This window comes from Macaca nemestrina, chromosome X (assembly GCF_043159975.1).
Source record: "Macaca nemestrina isolate mMacNem1 chromosome X, mMacNem.hap1, whole genome shotgun sequence".
NCBI classification, from domain to species: Eukaryota; Metazoa; Chordata; class Mammalia; order Primates; family Cercopithecidae; genus Macaca; species Macaca nemestrina.
Window position 1 is genome coordinate 6,211,864 of NC_092145.1, and position 20,747 is coordinate 6,232,610.

At 43.8% G+C, this 20,747-nt stretch overlaps 1 long non-coding RNA gene across 1 annotated transcript in view; it reads right to left on the bottom strand.

Annotated features, from left to right (window-relative positions):
* Positions 1 to 20,747, bottom strand: part of LOC139360831 (uncharacterized) — a 40,985-nt gene that overhangs the window by 16,671 nt on the left and 3,567 nt on the right. Inside the window, exon 2 of the long non-coding RNA XR_011618361.1 lies at positions 18,780 to 18,876. This is a non-coding gene — a long non-coding RNA (uncharacterized lncRNA). The remainder of the gene's footprint in view (positions 1 to 18,779; positions 18,877 to 20,747) is intronic.

Consider the following 20,747-nt stretch of genomic DNA (forward strand, 5'->3'; position numbering starts at 1 on the left):
AACGTGGAAAAACAGATAGGTAATGCAGGAAGAGAAGTATTGTGTTCAGCAAAATCCGGAGTATGGGAAACTGGACAGAACACAAAGCATGTCTTCATTTTCAACAAACGAGCTTCAAAAAAAGATAATGTGGGGGAATCCATAAATTACTTAAGGTGGCTAGGAGGAACATAAACACGATGTATAGATCATATTTGCAAACCGATTCAAAGAAACTGCATTTTAACAGGAGCGTATGTCCACCAGATACACGTGACAAATAAGTGAATATTTCATTATATTAATGACTTGCTTAAATGTTTAGGAAAGATAATAATGTTGGCTTTACGTTTTATAAGAGAGTAGCTATCTTTAGAAATGCACTCTGACGTATTTGGAGATGAGATCACATGGTGTCTCGGGTTTGCTCCGCATTATTTCAGTTTCTGCTATGTGGAGTAGGTAGGGGTATAATTAGAACCAGATTGGCCATGAATTGAAGATTACTGATACTGAAAGTCTGGTATGTTAGATTAATTATAATGTTTACTCTACTGTTAGGTGTGTTTATGTTTAAATGTTTGTAATTAAAATATTTTTGAAATAAATATGATATTTAATTTGAAATCCTAAGTGAAATGGGTAATATTTTAGGAAAATAAGTACATGAACAAACTCATACAGAAAGAACTTCACATCTTTAACCAAACAATAAGAAGTGAAACTAATCTAAACTCAAGCCATCCTCAAATGTGGACAAGGCAGCTTTGGAGGCCAATTCTATATTATTATCAGGTAAAGCTCAAAACCACCTTGAGTAAACTCTTCCAGAGCATATGAAATGTTGGACAATTATTCAAATCATGTTCCCAGGCTAACTGTTCTTCATTCAAATACCAGAGCAGGACAGCACCATGAAAACACTGAGCCAAACTTCACTCACACAGAGGCAAATATATTAATTAAATTAGTAGTATGTTCAACATAGAAGTGAATTAACAGATCGTGTCCAAGGAACAAAAAATACCATTTAATATAAAACAATTTTCATTTGTAATTTCCTACATTATCCATTAAGATTTTAATAAAGGACCACTGTAATAGGTACAGTAGGTACAGAAAAGCTTCTGGAGGAAATTCTACACAAGGTCATGGTCAAAACTTTTAGCAAAATGAGGTTAGCAGGGTATTTTCTTTTCCTGAGATCAATGGACAACATACTTAAATATGAACTCTTAGAAGAGTTCTTGTCATGGACTTATGCTATAACCTCTATCTTTGGAAACCACACTGTAACATATGGCCAGAGATATGGATATCAAAAGAAATAAGTATGAATATTAAACAGAAAGAGTTAATATTTGGTATGACAATAGGATTATCTAGAAAATTCAAAGCAATTTGCACATGGAATAGTCAAATAACAGACTTCAGAAAAATAGTATACAGAAGGTTACTACAGTAAAATCAAAATCCTTGCAACCCAATGAAATAACCACTCAGAACAGGTAATAGAAAATACCCCATTCACAATGACAACGAAATCTAGGAATTATCCAATGGAGACAGACAAAGCGTACAAGATCTTTATGGAAACAACTATGCAAGTACTGATAGATTCAGGTCAAAAAGTTCCCAAATAAACAGAGCCATATACCAAATCCCTTAATAGGGAACAGACTATTGAAAAGATATCAATTTTTCTCATTCAAGATTTACAGATATAATGCTTAAAATTTAGCTGCCAAGATGAATGTCAGGCTTGGACTTCTGCCTCCACTCCCAAAATCAATCCCGGAAAGCTATAGAAGAAAGATTAAAATAAAAAACAAACAAACAAATAGTATCAACAACAAAATCTAAACAACAAAGCAAAACCCTGGGGGAGAATGAAGCCTGTGTTTAACTGGTACCTTTAATCGAAGTGGCCGGAGTGGCAGGGAAGTTAGGGAGAGTCCGTAGCTGGCATAGAAGGAAGATGACAGGACGTGTAGCAGGAAATGTTTAAACTTTTGCCCCTATTCCACTGTGAAAATGTCAGGTGGCACCTGAGACCACAGGTGCCAGTAGTCTGGTTTGAAACAGTAGTAGCTCCAGTCTGTGCTAATAACCACCTAAAACCACATTAATAGGTGAAGACTGGCTTAACTGAACATAAAGATTGGGTTACAAATAGAGTGTTGAGCATTAGAATGTAACAGGCATACTGAGGTTAAGTATGATTTCTGATGCTGAATGAAAGTTTAAAAATGAAAATCACTGCACTGAGCTATGAAATGTTAGATAATTCCAATGGCAGAACTCCTTAGATTTCTAGCTGCTGGTCAGCCTATTCAATGTAAAAATAAATATTGTAGGGTAAAAGGTTTGCAAATTCGACCTCTGGCTGGGGAAGAACCGCCCTGGGAAGGTGCACGGCTTCTCCCAGAGGCCACTACAATCACAGAAGCTGCCGCTCTGCAGGGAGCACCTGGCCTGGGACCCGCAGCCATTCTCTGCAAGGGGTGCAGCTGGGCAAAGGCTCAGAGGTGACAGAAACAGAGCATCTGCACCCATCACTGCATCGAAAGAGCCAGGAGCCAAGAGGAGGATCCTCTTGAGTGAGGACTGAAGGTCCACCCTCCCCTCATAGAGGAGCCAGATAATCCAGCTCAGCCCCTTCTATCAGTCCTGGAAGATCCTGGCAATGTTGTTGCGGTAGCCACATACCTCCCATCACTGCCACCTCAGGGGACTGGAAGTCAGAGACTTGGTGTGAAGGGAGCAAACCCAATTGGCAGAGGACGGGGGTCCAGGCTTTGCAAGGAATCAATGTCAGTACCCTAAGGGAAGCTTGAGGGCCCCTATAACCATTCCTACTCCCACACCTGGAAGTTCCGCTACTGTTGTCAACCCAGGGAAGTCCCAGGCTTGGGGGCTGGATATCACGCCACTGACTTGGCTTCAAGGGCCAGAGGATAGCGAGAGCCTCACTCTGAGTGGCAGCTTGAGATTGGTGGAGGGAAACAGGCCCCAGCTCTGTGAGGAGGCAAGGTGAGACACTGAGGAAGACCGAGGATGCCCCCACCCCAGATAAAGGACCCCAATTAACCCAGTGCCACCCCTGCTGCTAGCCCTGGACCACCTGGGGGCAGACTTCTCAGCCTGGGCCACTCCCGTCTCCATTGCCACTTAAGTCGCAGGGGGACTCTGGAGACAGAGCTTGGTGTGACCAGGGAAGAGCTGATTAGGAAAGGGCAGGACCCATGTTCTGCCTGCCAGACATCAAGGTCTGGACCCTGAGGGAGGGCTGAGATCCCACAGAGTGAGACTCCATCTCTGCTCTCAGCCCTGGGAAGTTCCAGGCATGGTGGCCAGGCATGTGGATCCTGATGTTCACATTGGGGGCTGATGGAGGGAACGTGCTTGGTATCATGAGCATGGCCTTGGGGTCCAGGCCCTGCTGGGAGACAAGGCAGGCCTGAGGGGACCCAGCAACCCAGAACAGGGGGCCTACTCCACTTCTGTCTGAGACTGAGGCGCCTCCTTGGGAATTTGAGGGATATAGATTCAGGTCCACAAAGGGGTGAGCCTCAGCCCTGACAGGATCAAGAGGAGGAAGAAAAGGGAGGACTCAGGGGACTTCGACCCTGGGAGGTCCTGGAAGTGTTGGCTGTGTGTGGCACATCTTTGCTGTGTCTTTGGGGTGCCAGTGATGAGAGGGGTGTAATATGAGAAGTAGAGCCTCAGGCCAGCAAAGAGAGAAGTCACCTAGAGCCCTAAGAGAGGACTCAGCAGACCTGTTATCCCTGACCTAGGAAATCTGCCTCTGCTATCAGTCCTGGGAGGCCCCAGGCAGGCCTGTGGAGAAGGGACATTGTCCCCCACTTTCTCCTTGGGGTTCCCAGGAAAATGGTAGCCTTGGCATATAAAACTCATCCACAGTTGAGCAGGAGGGAAAGGGCTGGGCCCTGCCAGGAATAAATCTGAACACCTGGAAGACACTTAGACAGAGGAGGCACCCCTGAAATCTGCTCCTTCTGTCAGCCTTGGGAATCCCACGCAGAATTTTCCGTGTGGTGCCCCCTCACTTCTTTCTCCCAGGTCTCAGAGAGGTTTGGGCCTTGGTCTGAGGCAGTGTCCTGAGGTCATAGAGCAGAGGAGGCCCAGCTATTGCCAGCAGGCAAGGTGAGGTGTTTACTTTGAATGTATACAAAGGGTTCCACTGGCCCCAGAACAGAGGGGACTTCAAAGTGCCAACCCCACCTGCCCTACTGTTAGTGCTGGAACCTCGGCCTCTGCTGACAAGCTGCACCCTGACGAGCCCTCTTGTTAGCGGTGGCAGGTACCCAAGTTACCCTGAGTTACTGGTGGTGTATCACTATAGGTCTGCAGCAACTTCAGTTCTTGCCTCCTCAGAAGAAAGAATTCGACTGAGGGGCAAAAGGCAGAAGGAGAGAATGAGGCAAAAAAAAAAAAAAAAAAAAAAAAAGCTTTAGAACAGGAAACGAAGAAAAGGAAACAAGAGAAGTATAACCTGGAAGAGGGCCAAGTGGGCAACTTGAGAAACCAAAGGCACAGCTTGACCTCTTGGCTTGGGGTTTTATGTTGGCATATCTATTAGTCTGTTTTCATATTGCTGATAAAGACATACCCAAGACTGGGCAATTTACAATAGAAAGACATTTAATTGGACTTATACAGTTCCATGTGGCTGGGGAAGCCTCACAATCATGGCAGAAGGCAAGGAGGAGAAAGTCACGTCTTACATGGATGGCAGCAAGCAAAAAACAAAGCGTTTGCAGGAAAACTCCCCTTTATAATAACCATCAGATCTCGTGAGACTTACTATCATGAGAACAGCATGGGAAGGACCTATCTCTATAATTCAGTTACCTCCCACTGGGTCCCTCCCACAATGCATGGGAATTCAAGATGAGATTTGGGTGCGGACACAGCCAAACCTTATCAGCCTACTTCAGAGATCTTGTGATACTTTGTCCCCAGCCCTGAGATCTTATTGGGAAGCTGCTGATCCAATTCAAGTGTTTTCTATTAGGGGACTGCCTTCCCCTGGCAAGGGCTGTGAACAATTATTACTTTACAGAAATAGTTAACAACCACTTGACCATAGCCTGATGGTCACCCGACATTCCTAGTTTGTGTGTGTGTGTGTGTACGCGCATGCGTGCACACGTGCTCATGTGTGGAAGGGCCGGGGGAGCCTTCTCCTTCCCTGCTCATACCTGACTAGCTACCCACTGTAACACTCTCACTTCCTCCAAGTTCTCAGTGAATAGGCCAGCTAGGAAGATAGGTGCCCCAGGAGGCCCCAGAGGAGCACCAAATGAAAAGATCCATAAGTCAGCCTTTGTTAGAGCATCCAAGGCTTGGCTCTCAGCTGAGGTCCCTCATTGACTCCCTCTCTCCTCGGGCCTTTGGGTCCCCATTGCCCAGCTCCTGCCCACACTCCCACCTGCCATTCTGACCAGAGTCATCATGTCTCCTGAGCAGAGGAATCAGCACTGCAAGCCTGAGGAAGGCCTTGAGGCCAAAGGAGATGAGGCTTTGGGCCTGGTGGGTGTGCAGGCTCCCTTGGCTGAAGAGCAGGAGGCTGCCTCCTTCTCCTCTCATCTGACAGTGGGCACCCTGGAGGGGCTGCCTGCTGCTGGGTCACCTGGTTCTCCCCAGAGTCCTCAGGGAGCCTCCACCTCCCTGATTACCATTAACAACACTCTATGGAACCAATCCAATGAGGGCTCCAGCAACCAAGAGGAGGCTCCAGGCACCTCACCAGACCCAGCAGACCTGAAGACCTTGTTCCAAGAAGCATTTGATGGGAAGGTGATTGAGTTGGTTCATTTCCTGCTCTATAAGTATTGAGTCAAGGAGACAATCACGAAGGCAGAAATGCTAGAGAGTGTCATAAAAAATTATAAGGATTACTTTCCTGTGATCTTGAAGTGCATGTGGTTGGTCTTTTTTGTTGACGTGAAGGAAGTGGATACCACTGGCCACTCCTACATCCTTGTCACCTCCCTGGGCCTCTCCTATGATGGCCTGCTGGGTGATGATCAGAGCAAGCTCAAAGCAGGCCTCCAGATAATAGTCCTGTGCATGATTATAATGGAGGGCAGCTGCACCCCTGAACAGGTCATATGGGAAACCCTGAGTGTGATGGGGCTGTATGCTGGGAGGGAGCACAGTGTCTATGGGAAGCCCAGGGAGCTGCTCACCCCAGACTGGGTGCAGGAAAACTACCTGGAATATCACCAGGTGCCCAGCAGTGATCCTGCACACTATGAGTTACTGTGGAGTCGAAGAGCCCACACTAAAACCAACAAGATGAAAGTCCTGGAGTATGTGGCCAAGGTCCACAGGACATTTCCCACCTCCTACCCATCTCTGTATGAAGAGGCTTTGAGAGAGGGGGAAGAAGGAGTATGAGTACAAGTTGCAGCCAGGGCCAGTAGGTGGCAGGTTTAGGGACAGGGACAGTGCATGTTCCAGGGGCACAACCTACCCCATGTGAAATCAGGCCCTTTCTTCACTCTGTATTTGAAGAGAGCAGTCAGAGTTCTTGGTAAGGGAGGTCATGGTGGGTGGAAGGAAACACATTGCATACCATCTTTGGTTTCCTGTTCTATTGAGTGATTGGAGATTTATCTTTGTTTCCTTTTAGTAATTTTCAAATTTGTTCCTTTTAACAGAAGATTTAATTAGTTTCAGCATCTAAGTTTATGGATGATATTAATCACACATGTATTTTTACTAATCCATTTCATGCATAAGAGTTTGTTATTTTGTAATGTTATGGGACCTTTGGGGTGTCATTTTTCTGGCAAGAAACCTCTGTGGCCAGTGGCACCTTTGCCTGAATTTTGCTTGGACCTGCTGGGCTTGTTTGGGTCACTCAACCCGGCATGCTGTGCCCAGCTCACACTACCAGTCTGGATCCCATTCCCACCAAGGGCGAGTCAGGTGTGGAATGGCAAGGGTTGTGTGAGTGACTGTGGGGTCCAGCCATGGTACAAAGTCCGACATGCCAGCTGCTGCAGTGGGGCAGGCAGCTCTAGACACTGGCACAGGTATTGGCTCTCCACAAACCTGCAGCTGGGCCAGGCACACCACAAGCAGCTTCCACATCTGGCACTGCAGAATATGGTGGCACCTGGAAGCTTGGAGATGCCAGGAATCGCCCCAAAGAGGGAGTCACAGCCCTGGCTCAGGGAGCTCCCAGGTCTGGGGTCCCTGATGGGTCAGCCACAGCTCTTATCTCCTTCTCTTTGCTCGCAACATGTTGAGCAAGGGGCATGTTTCAGTCTGTTTGTGTTACAGCTCTTTTAGCTCAGCTATTCAATGGGTCCCGAGTTCTTGTCTTATGACCAGGAAGAACGAGGTACACAGACAAATGGAGAGTGAGCAAGATGAAGAGGAGCTTTAATGAGCAATAGAACAGCTTAGTCTCCTGCAGGCAGCAGCTCCTTCCTGCAGGCAGGGTGTCCCAACAAGTGTTCAGCTTCTAGCAGAGAGGAGACCCTGGAGTGGGAAGCTTCTCTCTGCAGGCAAGTCCTCCCGTCTCTGCCGCTTCCAGCAGAGAGGAGGCCCTAGAGTGGATAGCTCCTCTCTGAAGCTGGTTGTCCTGACATCTGCTCACCTCTGGCTGAGCCTGGGGATTTTGGGGCCTCAGAAGGGAGGAAGTGCAAGCCAATTGGTACATAGGTGGCCATGTGTGGGCCCAGAAAAGGCACCACAAGTTCCCACTCTGGTCCACAGGACAGGCAGCCCAGTCGCCAGACTTCAGGCCCTCCCTGGCCTGAAGGTGGGGCCTCACCAGGGACTCACCCCCCTTCTGCCCAGGAACCTGTCTGCCTCCTGCTGTCATTCACAGAGCCCAGGCCATAGGTGCCAAGGGATGCCCACAGGCCAGTTATGAGCTGCCCTCACCACCCCATCAGCTTCCCTATTATGCTCATTGGTGGCCGAATTCCATAGGGGTCCAAGCCAGCAGGGGGCTGATGTGTCAGCACTGCCCCGAGTGTGTGCACACCCAGCCAGGCTGTGACAGCAACTGGGCTTGGCCCAACTTTGCTCTGAGTCTGGAGTGGTTAGTGATAGCAGGGAGAAGCCAGGAGTAGGAGCAGGCATTTCTGACCCTGCCAGAGCAGTGGGGGCCTTCCTGGGCCCCCAAGAGTGCAGGTATGCCAGAATCTGCAGTCATGGTTTGGGCGGTTGCAGCTGTGCCCAGGGGAGGGGGGTGGGGCTCCTGCCTGCTCCATGGGGCAGGATGTCTGGGTCTGCAACCATGGTTCGGGTGGCTGCAGCTGCACCCAGGGGAGTGAGGCTCCTGTCTGCTCCACGAAGCGGGAGGTCTGTATCCAAAGCTGCAACTTGGGTGGCTGTGGCTGCACCCAGGGAGCTCCCACTCCACCAAATCAGAAGGAGCAGGGCTCCCACTTGTCCCTGCCTCAGGCTGGTTCCAAGGAGTGTGCAGCCCTGGCTGCACCTCCCTGTTGTAGCTCATGTGATGGTAGCATCCACTCCAGTCTGATCACTGCTGCCTTCAGTGAGACATACTGGGAAACCTTCCATATTGCTTTGTGACTTAGAACAATATACCATGGCATTGGAATAGATATTTTCTTGGCAAATGTAAGAAATTATCAGTAAGATTGATGGGGCCATAAAATAGAGGAATAAAAGGAAAAGTGTGCTAATTCTAGCCTTTTTGTTCATTTTCATTTGTTGTTCTATAAAATTGAAACATATACGTATACCTGGATTTGCTTCACTTTTTCAAGGTTGTAGGAGAAATTACAACTTAAAAGACCTGCTCACTGACTCTTTCTTTCCACAACTTTTATGAGCATCTCCTCTTTGGAAGGCTCTGGGTTATAGTGGAGTTACTAGAATAAGCCAGAGAAACCCCTACCCTTAGAGTTGTAGAGTCTAGGAGCTGCAGTCATGTAATTATGGTGGTGAGATGTCCTCTAAGACGCAGAGGAAAAGTAAGAGAGAGGTGAGGGTGTGGGGCTCCGGGTGAGAATGGTGAAGTTAAATGCCCTGAGCTGGGGCATTTTGATCTTTGGGAAACTGTAGTTCCTTCTTGAAGAGTTGATTATAATGAAGCTGACAAGGGCCAGCATCTCAGACCATGAGTCTCAGAGGGTGAGAGAAAAGCCTGGAATGAAAAACTGCTCTGAGAAGTTCCTTTTGGGTGGTGGATGTAGCAGAGAGGAGTCTCCATCAGGGGCAGGAATGGAAAGTGTCCTGCACTTTTGTCCCAGTGTGGTTGAACACAGTGTAAGAGGTAGCTGATTGATACCCAACATCTGCCATCTGCAAGAATTTCTTAAGAGATAAGCATGAATCTCCCAGGAAGGGAGGCCCAGAAGCCACTGGCCAGGTACTCTTCTGCCTGGTTTGGTGTACAGCTGACTCCACTGAAATGGCTATACTTTTGGTGGGGATGATATGAATGAGGTGAATGAAAAATAGTGGTTTGAATGAAACAGAAGCTGGGAGGGAAGAAAGGAGTTTGTGACCCAAATTCTAGGTTCTTAAAGTTAGTGAGTTGCACTCAGCTATGGAAGACTCCCTAACACCTAATTAAATAATGAATCCTCTTCAAGGGACATTTACTAAGCAGCATTTTTTAGTGATAATTCTGTTTCCCATTCAACTGCAAATTCTCTGAGATGTCCTGGAAAACAAAAATATTTTCCAAAATCTGGGGTCAAAATAATATTAGAAATAAATGATACTTATTAAAGATGCAATGTATGTCAGGCACTGTGCCAAGTGTTTTAATAAATTTCTTATATTCTAATAATCTATTATAAAAAGTACCAAACACATGTTATAGATAAAGAAGCTGAGGCTCACTGGGCTTAGTAATTTCCCAGGATCACATAGCTAGTGAGTGACAGACTGGCACCAGATCTCTGGCCTGATTCATCTAGAGATCACGCTGATCCCTGGCCTGATTCATCTAGAGACCATGCTATTCCCATTCTTCCCAGCTTGAGGTCTGCCTTCTGACTTGTAATTCATTTTTGTAGTAAGCATTGCAGAGTGTCTCTAAGGTGACAAAAAGAAGAATACTGAGGTCAAGACACTAAAAGCTGACCTAAAGTAAGAATGTGAAAATGATCGTCTGAAAACTGTGCCTTGCTCCCAGTGGAATGGCCCAGAATCACCTGCCTTCCCCCTGACATAGAGCATGCCTGCTTCCTGCAAACGTCCTGTGGCTGTCACATTGCTCACCCTGGAACTCTTCTAATGGCAACAGCCTCTTTGACATAAAAGTTCACTTGGACAGTGATGTTCAGATGCCTGGTTATACGCCTGAGAGTCAAAATACACTCTGAAACTTTTTCAAATGGGTGTAGGGTCTGATTTGGCACACAACGTATTCCTTCTTGTTACTGAAATGTAAAGTTAGAGAAAGGTTTTTGAAAGCATCTAGATATTGCAGTAGGATTTTAATAAAATGTCTTATTAGACTTTCCACTGAATACACACAGGTTAATAAGCTTACCTAGGTGGTCAAACATCAAAGCTTGTAGATGCAGAAAGACAATGTAAACCACTGTAGGAAGAAAAAATCTACTGAAGTGGAATTTCTAAAAACCCTGGAACCCTCCAAGGAGGTGAAAAATGCTTCCTTTTTGGACATGCTAGCTCTGATTTAAAAAGAAAAAAATAACTATATTTCTACTATCTCTTGTCTTTGTACCTCTCCACAGGAAAATCCTTGCTTGCAATGTGCCTAATGGCACTTGCACAAGTCTTCAGGTAAATTCAGTTATGTGGACAGTAACAAAGACTCACAAGTTAAAATTTTGACCATGAATCAAAAAGGGTAAAAATCTCAACCTACTAAGATTAGAGGTTATTGCAAAGGGAAGTGTGGAAATGTGCCACTGAGTGAAGAAGGTGAACCTTCCCTTGATGAGATTTCTAGAATTATTTGAAAATTAGATGTGATCCTGTATTTGAAGCATCTGTCACATAATAAGTAGGTACTTGAAAAAGCTGGGGAATTTTGAAGCAAATCTGGCCTTTTCAGAAATTCCTCCCAGAAATGAAGAGGATTGCTGTAGTAATAAATTATAATACAGTTGACCTTTGAACAACATGGGTTTGAACTGTGTGGGTTCACTTATACACAGACTTTTAAAAATAAATATATTGGAATTTTTTTGGAGTTTGCAACAATTTCAAAAAACTCACAAACTGCATAGCCTAGAGATACAAAAAAGAAAAGAGTTATGTTATGAATGAATAAAATATATGTGGATACTAGGCTATTTTGTTATTTAGTACCATAAAATATATGAAGTCTATTGTAAAAGGTTAAAATTTATCAAAATTTATGCACACAAAAAGTTACAGACCATACATGGTATTATTCACAGTCAAGATAAATGTAAACAAATGTTGAGATGTAGTATTAAATCTTAACTACATAGAATTAACTATAGCATAAGCTGTGCTACTGTAATAATTTCATAGCCACCTCCTGTTGCTATTGCAGTGAGCTCAAGTGTTCTTGTATCTGCTTGAAAAGTCATGGTATGCTAATTATCTCCATGTGAGGAGTTTGTCTCTCCAGTAAATTGCCTATAGCAGTAAAAAGTGATCTCTCATGGTTCTCACACATTTTTCATCATGTTTAGTGCAATACTTTAAAACTTGAATAACACCATAGGATCTATACAATGTGCCACTAGTGATGCTAGAATTCCTGCCAATAAGCAGAGAAAAGAAACAACATTACAAGAAAAGTTGAATTGCTTAACATGTACAGTAGATTGGGTTTGCAGCTGTAGTTGCCCACTGCTTCCAGATTAATGAAATCAGCATAATAAGCATTGTAAAAACAAAAGAAAAAAGAAAAAGAAAAAGAAATTCATGAAGCTATTTCTGCAACTACATCAGCAGGTGTCAAAACCTTGCACATTTTGTGAAACACCTTTTTATCTCATATGGAAAATGCAGCCTTTATGTGGTGCAGAATTGCCACAAGAAAGGTACACCTATAGACTTTAATATGAATCCAGAAAAAGCCAAGTCATTATATGATAACTTAAAGCAAAAGAAATGTGAAGAATATAAAGCTGGAGAATATAATGCCAGCAAAGGATGGTTTGATAATTTTATTATGTGAATATATATATATTTAAATATATACATAATAAAATGAAATATATATGTGTGTATATATATACACACATATATAAACTGGGTCAACTGAGGCCAGATATTGGGGAGTATGGGCACGTTTGGGCAAAGCACAGGTATATATATCATATACGTCCTATATGATATGTCATATACGTCCTATATGATATGTCATATACGTCCTATATATGTCATATACGTACTATATATGTCATATACGTCCTATATGCTATATGTCATATACATCCTATATGATATATGTCATATACGTCCTATATGATATATGTCATATACGTCCTGTATGATATATGTCATATATGTACTGTATGATATACATCCTATATATCATCTCATATATTTATGATATATATCATATCTCATATATTTATGATATATATCATTTATGATATATCCCATATATTTATGAGATATATCATATATCATATGATATATCTCATATGTGATATATCATATAGGACCTATATGATATATCTCATATGTGATATATCATATAGGACCTATATGAGATATCTCATATATGATATATCATATAGGACCTATATGATATCTCATATAGATATCTCATATAGGATATATATGATATATCATATAGATATCTCATATAGGATATATATGATATATATTATATATATCATATGACGGCTTTTTCTGGATTCATATTAGAATCTATAGGTATGCCTTTCTTGTGGCAATTCTGCACCACATAAAGGCTGCATTTTCCATATGAGATAAAAAGGTGTTTCACAAAATGTGCAAGGTTTTGACACCTGCTGATGTAGTTGCAGAAACAGCTTCATGAATTTGTTTTTCTTTTTTCTTTTGTTTTTACAATGCTTATTATGCTGATTTCATTAATCTGGAAGCAGTGGGCAACTACAGCTGCAAACCCAATCTACTGTACATGTTAAGCAATTCAACTTTTCTTGTAATGTTATTTCTTTTCTCTGCTTATTGGCAGGAATTCTAGCATCACTAGTGGCACATTGTATAGATCCGATGGTGTTATTCAAGTTTTAAAGTATTGCAGTAAACAAGTATTGCACTAAACTGGGCTAGAGGCAATGGTCTGATAATCTTAGAAAAAGGTTTGGCTTGAAAAATGTCAGGATAACAGGAAAAGAAGCTTCTACTAACCAAGAGGTAGCAGACAAGTTTCCAGACGTCATTAAGAAAATCATTGAGGAGAAAAGATATCTGCCTGTACAGGTTTTTAATGCAGATGAAAATACCCTACTCTAGGGGGAAAAATGCCACAAAGGACATTAATTAGTGAGGAAGAGGAAGAGAAGTGAGCACCAGGATTTAAGGCACAAAGCAATAGGCTAACTCTATTGTTTTATGCAAATGCAGTCAAGTTTGTGATCAGGACTGTCCTTATCTATAAAGTTGCTAACCCTCAAACCTTGAAAGGGAAAGATAAAACACCAGCTTCTAGTCTTTGGGTTGTACAACAAGAAAGCCTGGACAATTAGAACACTTTTTCTGGATTGGTTCTATCGATGCTTTGTCCCTGGAGACAGGAAGTGCTTTGGCAGTAAGTGACTGCCTTTTAAAGTTCTTTTGATATTAGACAATGTCCCTGGCCACCCAGAACCCAATGAGTTCAACACTGAAGGTGCTGAAATGATCGAAGTTATCCCCAAACACAAGGTCTCTAATTCAGCCTCTAACTCAGGGGGTGATAAGGACCTCTAAGGCTCACTACACATGGTACTCTATGGAAAGGACTGTCAATGCTATGGAAGAGAACTCCCATAGAGAAAAAATGTGGAAGTCTGGAAGGGTTATACCATTGAAGATGCCATTATTGTTATAGAAAATCTGTGAAAGCCATCAAACTTTAAACAATAAATTTCTGCTGGAGAAAACTATGCCCAGATGTTGTGCATGACTTCACAGGATTTATGACAGAGACAAATAAGGAAATAATGAAAGAGGTTGTGGATATGGTCCAAAAGATGGAGTGTAAAAGATTTCAAGATACCAATCTTGAAAAAATTCAAGAGCTAATAGACACCATGCCAGAGGAAATAACAGAAAGTGACTTGATGGAGATCAGTGTTTCCAAACCAGTGACAGATCATGAGGAAAAAGATGTATAAGAAACAGCGCCAGGAAAAAAAAATTAACACTAGACAATCTGGCAGAAGGATTCCAATTTTTTAAGACTGCTTTTGACTCCTTTTATGACATGGACCCTTCTGTGATGTGGGCAGTGAAACGAAAACAAACAGTGGAAGAAAGACTGGTACCATATAGAAACATTTTTAGATTAAAAAAAAAGAAAATTACAACTTATTTTCACTCAATTACACTGAGTGTGCCTGCCTCTCCTGCTTCCCCTGATACCTCTTCCTCCTCTGCCAGCCCTGAGACAGCAAGACTAACCCCTCCTCTTCCTTTTCCTCAGCCTACTCAATGTGAAGATGATATCTTCGTGATGATTTACTTCCACTTAATGATAGTAAATACATTTTCTCCTTCTTATGATTTTCTTAGTAACATTTTCTTTTTTATAGTTTATTGTTAGAATACAGTGTATTATACACATAATACACAAAAAAACCTGTTAATCAACTGTTTACATCATCAATAAGGCTTCCAGTTGACAATAGCCTATTAGTTAAGTTTTGGGGAAGGCAAAAGTTATAGGTGGATTTTTGACTGCATGGAGGGTCAGTGCCCCTAACTCCCACATTGTTCAAGGATTAATTGTAGTTGCTTTATGTTGGACATCTGCAAAACAGTTTATGGGAGAGAACACAAGTGCTCATCTATGTCTTATCCTCCTTTCCTTCCTGAACACAGGGGAACATCACAGTCCTTTTGAAGTTAGGAAGGGTCATGTGATGACTCTTTGCCACTGAAATATGAGCAGACACATTATTTTGTGACAGTCATTTCTATTGAAGGTGCTGCAGAAGCAATGCATTCTCAAACCATAACAACACAGAACACAGATCACTCTACACCTAGGAGTTGTCATACACATTTGCTCCCTTAGATGTAAGAAACCAGATTCTGTGCATTTAAGGCCATGGGTAGGAATCACCCTACAGGATGCTGACTATAGGAAGTTTTTCATGTTACCTGCAATCTTCAGGCTTCTGAAAGTTGTGTTGTCCTCCTCAGTATGGGTGGAAGGCAGTGGCCAAAATAGCCAAAATCTCAGTTGAGACCAGGGGTTTCCTTCTCCTGTTGCTGTGCCCAAACTAGCCCATACTCCCCAATACCTGGCCTCAGTTGGCCCTGTTTACAGCTTTACCATTCTTATCTCTACTAACAACCACTGGGCCCAAGATAGGATCTGATGATTATGTTAACACGCAAATATCATCATTTGAAATTCCCCAGTAAGGAATCCCCTTCCAAGATATTGTGGTAGAACTGGCAGGAGATGATGAAGTTTTTGGCGAGTCTCCTAGTGGTTGGTAAATAATAATCATTGCAGTGTGATGAGTGACAAATCACTATGATTAGGAGGTACTATTCAAATAATCCCCCATGTAATGCCTGGCTTTTGATTAACTGATTACCTTAAATGGGTGACAATGAGGTTTTGCTTTCTGAGGTTGATCCAGAGAGGTGTGGCTGGGGTGTCCTAGCAGAGGCAGCTAGGGCCTCTGTATCCCCAGACAGGCAGTTAAAGAAGACTAAAGGCTATAGCGGATGGTGGGGGCAGTGAACATCGGGACACTCCGTGGTCCCCAGAATACTCCTAGACCCACATTAGGATTTAGAAAGGAGCTTGGTGTGAGAGGGTTTTGGGGTCCTGAGGGATTAGGCCACGCTGAGGAACAGCCACCCCAGGAGATACGTGAGGAGGAGCACCTGCCAAATCCAGCTGTACTGCCCTGGGCTGGCTGTGGGGAGAGGGGCATGGGAGCAGAACAAGGCTGGACCATGTTATGAGCCAGGTGCTCATGGGAATGGCCAGGGGCAGATGCCTATGTGGCACTCCAGGTTGGAAGCAAGGACACTGCTGGAAACAGGGACACTGCATGTCCCTTCTTAGAGCCAATGTGTGTGGAGAGTGCTCACCCTATGTTTCCTAAGGACTGCGGGGCTGGAGCAGCTAGGATGTTCCACACATCCCCACAGCCTCCCCTGGAAGCATTTACAGGGTCCAGCATCCTCCACAGCAGCCCCCAGTGTGGGCACACATCACACAGGACAGAGCCAATCTTGACCATGGCAGGGCGGAGCAGATGGGAGCCTCCTTGTGCCCATCCGTGGATAGGTCTTGAGGGTTTCCAGATGCCCTGAGCCTGCCCACTGAGGGGCTGGTGGGAGGCCTCTCAGACAAGGTCTCGCTTCCCTCAGAAACCTCCCTGTTCCACCAGCCATGGCTAACACCCTACTCTGAACTCCAGCCTCCTTGGCAAGGAGCTGATCTCCTGCCTGGCTCTTGTCAGCCCTTGCCTTTGTTGACATCGACACAATAAATTGCTGGATTTTAATTGGGATTTTGTTAAATATATAGATGAAGTTAGGAAGAACTGACATCTTAACAATACTGAATCTTCCTATCCATGTATATATGTTTTAAATGCCTCCATTTATTGTTTTTAATGTTTCTGTACCAATATTTGTCTTAGATTCTACATGTGCATTGACTGGTACAGCTTTCTTCTCCTGAAAATCTGTTGTCGTGGGTAGTTCATCTCACATCTCGGAACTGTGCAGATATAACTTGTTCTAGCCCTGGCTGGGGCAAAAGTCAGAGTCACTGAACTGGGGCCAGGATCAATACATGGATCTGTGGGTGTTGACCACGAGGGAGGCTTCTAAGACATCTTCCAGGCCCACCCTCCTTGCATTCAACCCAACACCCCAAAGCTTTGTGAGGGACAGTCCTCTGGCTGGACACCCTGAATGCCAAAGAAAAGGTTCCACACTGTGCCTTCTCCTGGCCTCCCAAGTTCACAGTTTTGAGGAATGCTGGAGCCACATTCCAAATTATCTCTGTCACAGCTTGTACTTGCAGGTTGGCCCTCCACATGATTATTTAAAAACCATTGTTACTAATTGTCAGGGAAATGCAAATTAAAACCACAGTGAGATACCACCTTACTCCTGCAAGAATGGTCATAATTTAAAAATTTTTAAAAAAGATGCTGGCATAAATGTGGTAAAAAGGGAACACTTTTACACTGCTGGTGGGAATGTAAACTAGTACAACTATAGAAAACAGTATGGAGATTCCTTAAAGAACTAAAAGTATAACTACCATTTGATCCAACAACCCTACTACTGGGTATCTACCCAGAGGAAAAGAAGTCACTATATGAAAAAGACACATGCACACGTGTGTTTATAACAGCACAATACACAATTGCAAAAATATGGATCCAACTTAAATGTCCGTCAACCAACAAGTGAATAAAGAAAATGTGGTATATAGACACCATGAAATACTACTCAGCCATAAAGCAGAACAAAATAATGGCCTTTGCAGCAACTTGGATGGACCTCGAGGCCGTTATTCTAAATGAAGTAACATAGGAACAGAAAACCAAACATTGTATGTTTTCACTTAGAAGTGAGATCTAAGCTAAGAGGATGCAAAGGTGTAAGAATGATATAATGGACTTTGGGGACTCAGGGGGAAGGATAGGCAGGGGTGAGGGATGAAAGACTACATATTGGGCACAGTGTACCCTGCTCAGGTGATGGACGGGTGCACCAAAATCTCAGAAATCACCTCTAAAGAATGTATCCATGTAACCAAAAATCAACTATACCTCCAAAACTATTGATATATTTTTTTAAAAAAACTATTGTTGCTCACACAATCATTTTCAAGGTTTGAATCAGCCTAGGGTTACCTACTTGTCAACTGCAAACCTCTCTTGAGCCAATAATATTTCCAATTTCCTTTTCTCCATTTCCTCCCAGAAAGCAGCCAGAAGAGGAATTATGTCTCTGAGGACATAATTATGCCCGCATAATGAACTGGAAGCCACCTCCGAGTGGTTTGGGTAAGACTCTGTGATGGTTAATACTGAGTGTCAACTTGATTGAATTGAAGGATACAAAGTATTGATCCTGGGTGTGTGTCTGTAAGGGTGTTGCCAAAGGAGATTAACATTTGAGTCAGTGGGCTGAGAAAGGCAGACCCACCCTTAATCGGGGTGGGAACCATCTAATCAGCTACCAGCATGGCTAGAATATAAACCAGGCAGAAAAACGTGAAAAGACTAGACTGGCCTAGCCTCCCAGCCTGTATCTTTCTCCCATGCTGGATGCTTCCTGCCCTTGAACATTGGTCTCCAAGGGCTTCAGTTTTGGGGCTTGGACTGGGTCTCCTTGCTCCTCAGCTTGCAGACAGCCTATTGTGGGATCCTGTGATTGTGTGAGTTAATACCTAATAAACTCACCTTTAAATATATATACACATATATATCCTACTAGTTCTGTCCCCCTAGAGAACCCCGACTCATACAGGCTATAAAATATTAGTTGTTCCGGCTGCACCTTTTCTATGCCTGACCCCTAGTGATCTGCCAGCTTCCTCATCTGAAAAATGGGGTGTATTAGTCCATTCTCATGCTTATATGAAGAAATACCAGAGACTGGGTAATTTATAAAGAAAAGAGGTTTAATTGACTCACAGTTCTGCAGGGCTGGGGAGGCCTCAGGAAACTTATAATCATGGCAGAAGGGGAAGCAAACACGTCCTTCTTCACATGGCAGCAGCAAGAAGAAAAGCTGAGCAAAAAGGGAAAAGGCCTCTTACAAAACCATCGGATCTTGTGAGAACTCACTCAATATCACAAGAACAGCATGAGGGTAACTGCCCCCATGATTCAATTAACTCTCAGTAGATCCCTCCCATGACACGTGGGGATACGGGGAACTACAATTCAAGATGAGATTTGGGTGGGGACACAGCCAAACCAAACCATAGCACAACTTCAGAGCACTGGTTAAGATTGCACTAGTTCCCTGGGACTGCCATACCAAAGTACCGTACCACAAAGTGTGTGGTATAAAACAACACCAATTAATTCTCTCTCAGTTCTGGAGGTTCAGTGCCCAATATCAAGGTGTTGGCAGGGTTGTGCTCCCTCTGAAGGCTCTAGGCGAAGATCTTTCCTTGCCTATTCCAGCTTCTGGTAGCCCCAGGTATTCCTTGGCTTGTGGCAGCATCACTCCAGTCTCTGGCTTCAGTTTCACATGGCTGTTTTCTCTCTGGGTCTGTGTTTCATTTTCCCTTTTCTTACAAGGACATTAGTCATACTGGATTAAGGGCCCACTCCAATGACCTCATTTTAACTTTATTACAGCTGCAAAGTCCCTATTACCAGTGAGGTCACCTTCACAGGTATTGGGGATTAGGACTTCAGCATATTGAAGGGTATATTTTGGAGGGTACAATTCAACTCATAACAACAATTAGATGGCCCAGAGTAGGCCTTCTCATGATCAATAAGAAGGAGCAATTAATGCTGAACATCTAAGGTGCACCTTCTCCTGTACATGGTAATATTTCTGAAAGAGTATAGATCATAAGATGCATAAGTACATTGATTCATGCAGGGTTTTTCCCCTGAATATCTGTTATTAAATAGATGGTTCATCTCACATCTTAGAACTGTACAAGCACAGTATAAGTTGTTTTATAAGAAGACACAAAAAACCTCAACATGTCAATGATTGGTAGGAAAATGGGAATGTGGGTACCCACAGATAATGTCTGCAGATATTAGAAACTTGGAAAGAAATGGCCATTGTTTCTGCAGACACAAGTTGCCTGGTTTGAGGCAAGGGATGAGGAAGAACTGCTTTTTTGTCTGTGCCCTGTGACTGTCCAACATCAGCATTCATTTCATAACCATTGCCTGAGCACCTACTGCATACCGGGATCCAAGGATGCAGGGTCATAGTGGGGAAGCATCATGGGACTCTAGAACTGAGTCCTCCAAGTGCAGAGAGCTGAGAGAGCACACGCACAGCTGCCTGTAGGCAGAGTGGGGTGGTGGGAAGGGAAGGGAGGATGGTTGCAGACAACACTGTTCTCCAAAATGGTGCACCTGCCTCCACTCATTGACTTCTGTGCTTTTACAACTGTTGTTTACTCTGCCTGGAACCTCATTTCCTCTCTTCCTACCCTGCAATGTTATTTTTTCTTTCAGATTCAGCTCGGCGGTTCCCACATCCCCAATGCTTATCGTGCACAATGCTGTGTTTTCATTATTCATATCTGTGTGTTCCCAGTGCCTTCCACAGCGCCCGGCACAAAGCAGACACTCTGGAAGATATATGTCAGATGAATGCGACTAAAGGAGTGAAGGTTACAGCCTACCCAAGATGAAAGGATCCATTAGGGGAAGGCAAGATGAGGAAGAGTGCATTTGATTAGTAGGGCAGAGGGCCCCAGAGGAATGTGTCAGAAATCCAATGTGGAAACACAAAGGGAGAAAGACAAGCAGTGAGTGGAGATTCAAGAATGAGAGCAGGTTGGGAACAAGCAGAAAAAAGAATCATGTGGGCAGCTGGTTGGTGACCTTTGGCAAGCATGGGCCTTTTTGTCTGCCCCATGTGCTTGGCCACATGCACTTGACCTGGGCTTTGCATAC